Here is a 3,013-nt window from a genome sequence, read left to right on the forward strand (position 1 = left end):
ACAGCGGTGGGTGGGTGGGGACGGGGGGGGGGGGGAAGGAGGGAATGATATGAACCCCTTTTGCATGCTTTCTGTGTGGGCAAAATAAACTAACCCTCTGAGTTTATCCTATCTCGAGTTTGCCGTGGGGTCATTGATAGAGGATTGTTTCACTCCAAAACTGAGTTGAGTAATCTACATCACCAATGCTAAAGGGCAAAGTCACAAATCTTCAAAAAAGCACTTTTGACTATATACAGGTGGTGGCATGAGAAAGCAAGCTGGTTTAAATTAGTCCCCTCCACCCATCCGCCCCCACACCCATCCTCCCAACAAACAACAGGGCCAGACAAACAGCTTGGATCAGAATTCTTATTTCCAGTGGTCACTGTTTTTCTCTCTCTCAGGCTGGGGCGTCACTCATCTTCACTCTGTCAAGGAGGGGTCAGCAATCCACTTAGGAGAGGAAGAACAAAGTTAATTCCGAACAAAAAGTGGGACACGAGAGAGTAGGGGAGAGGCAGACTCTGCAGCTTGGCAAATCACCCCTGGCTGAATTACTGTCCCAATATTATGCACATGGCATGTCCTTTGTACAGGAAAATTATGTCCTTTACCTATCCAAATCAACAGCCCTGACGTATTAGTTACTCTGATGACAACAGCTCACTTTGCTCTCAAATGTCAGTTCCTGAGCCACAGCACAGAGGTGCAGGAGGGAGACATGAGATATAGCAGACCAGATGTGGACAAACACTTCTCAGTTTACATGGTGCTTGTAACTCTGGTTTGGAACATGAAAAGGCCCGTAAAGAATGAGTTAATAAAATCCATCAAAGGCAGGGCCTCAACGATCGGGGCTTGGGTGTCTATTTCCTGCCTGTTATGAAGTTCCAAATGTAATAATTTTCATCAATTAGATCTGTGACAGCCTTAAGATGTCCCCTAAACATTGATTATAATTGAGGTTTTCTTCCTTTAAATTTGATGGATGTAGCTTGTGCATCGATGAGAGGATTGTCTTTTTCAGGATGGTAATGAACAAAACAGGTAATAAATTTATAAACAGGCAGAGCGGGAACATAAACACACCTGTGGATAGATTGCTGTGTCCCAAAGGCAGATTGTTCTTTGATGCTTTACTACTGAGGAAAATATCCATTCAGATCCTCAAGTCTTTGATGTGGTCAAATTCACAGACCTCTCACTGCATGGCTAGCACTCTCACCACTCCCACATCAAACCTGTCACTAATAACCACACTTGCTGCGGGAGCTCTTGAAATATAATCTGACCCATTATTTACTGATCTGAAATTTTTTTTAAAACCTTTGCTGTAGGCTGGAAATTGATAATAAAAAATGCTGCATTCCTCTGGAAACCGAGAGGCAGCCTGTCCCGTACCAAGGTTCTGGTATCAACCACAACAAGTCCAGTGCCAAAATACGTCTATTATAGTGTAGGGAATGTCATTGTTTGGCACAGTCCCAAACACTGGTTAAGTGCGTTTTGCAAGCCAAATAGGTTTCGGGTGAGATTTTCCGACCGTTCCTGGTCCCGCCGAAGGTGACCCCCCTCCCCATCTCGTGGCAAGTCCCCAGTGGCGGGTCGGATGAGCCATGTGAAATGCGGTAGATATCGGCAGGACTGGAAGATCCCGGGCGGGATTCTCCGCGAACCGACGGGGCGGGCAACTCCGGCACGAAGGAGTGGCGTGAACCACTCCGGCGTCCTCCGCACCTTCAGGGGCTAGGCCGGCGCCGGAGTGGTTTGCACCCTGCCGGCTGGTGTGGAAGGGGCTTGGCGCCACGCCAACCGGTGCCGAAGGGCCTCCGCCAGCTGGCACGAGTTGGCGCAGAGGAATAGAGTGCCCCCACGGCACAGGCCTGCCCGCGGATTGGTGGGCCCCGCCAGACCACCGTGGGGGCACATCCCGGGGCCAGATCCCCCCGCGCCCCCCCGGAGGACCCCAGAGGCCGCCCGCGCTGCCAGGTCCCGCCGGTAAGTACCTACTCTAATTTACGCCGGTGGGACCGGCCGAAAAACGGGCATCCACTCGGCCCATCGCGGGCCGGAGAATCGCCGGGGGGGGCCGCTGCCAGCGGCCGCCGAACGGCGCGGCGTGATTCCCGCCCCCGCCAAATCCCCGGCACTGGAGAATTCGGCAGCCGGCGGGGACGGGATTCACGCCGCCCCCCCCCCCCCCCCCCCCCCCCCCCGGCGATTCTCCGACCCGGCGGGGGATCGGAGAATTCTGCCCCCCGGGTGAATTCTTTGCTGGTTGGGGGGGGGGATTCTCCTTTCCCCCAGCAGCACACCCCTTCCTGCGGGTTCCCGGCAACGTGGGGAAATCCCATTGGCCAGTGGCGGGAATGGAGAATCCCGCTGTCGGCGGCGCTGCGACGCTGAGGAACGTGCGGCTGGAAGGCGGCGAATTCACCCCCCCCCCCCTCAGTTAGTGGCCAATGCCAAGTTGCCTCCACCCCCAGGAAACGCCCGGTGGGGGTGGGGCGTGGAGGGGGGTTAATCATCCGCACTTTCTTTTTGATCCATTTAGGAGAAATCAAGATGTTGTATCTTTGTTTCAGAAAGGGAAAGTTCCAAATGTCAGCTTCCCGGGATGAATTTGTTTTCATCGTCGATAAGTGGAAGGCCAGGGATACTCAACAGCATTCGACTGGCACCAGCCTGTTCTCAAATTCAAACCTTTTCGATTCATCTTCATGGATGGATGTGAGCCTGTTGAGTTTTTTTAAAATGAATGCGAAAATGCTGGAAATACTGAGGCAGCCGGGCAACATCTGTGGGCAGATGTGGGCAGAGTTCAGAGGTGAAATCTTACCAGACGTGTCGGCGATCTGACATCAAGTCATGCAGTCAGTTCTGAGCCCTCACTTGCCAGCAAGCAGCACCTGCTCAGCAATTTTACCCCAAGCGGTGTCCTAATTGGCCGCCTGCGGGTCTGCTGTGGAATAAAGGACATTCGGTGGGCTCTCCATGCTGCAGATCCAGTCAGAGACCAGCAGCTCTGAAG

Source organism: Scyliorhinus torazame, chromosome 16, assembly GCF_047496885.1.
Source record: "Scyliorhinus torazame isolate Kashiwa2021f chromosome 16, sScyTor2.1, whole genome shotgun sequence".
In the NCBI taxonomy this organism is placed as follows: domain Eukaryota; kingdom Metazoa; phylum Chordata; class Chondrichthyes; order Carcharhiniformes; family Scyliorhinidae; genus Scyliorhinus; species Scyliorhinus torazame.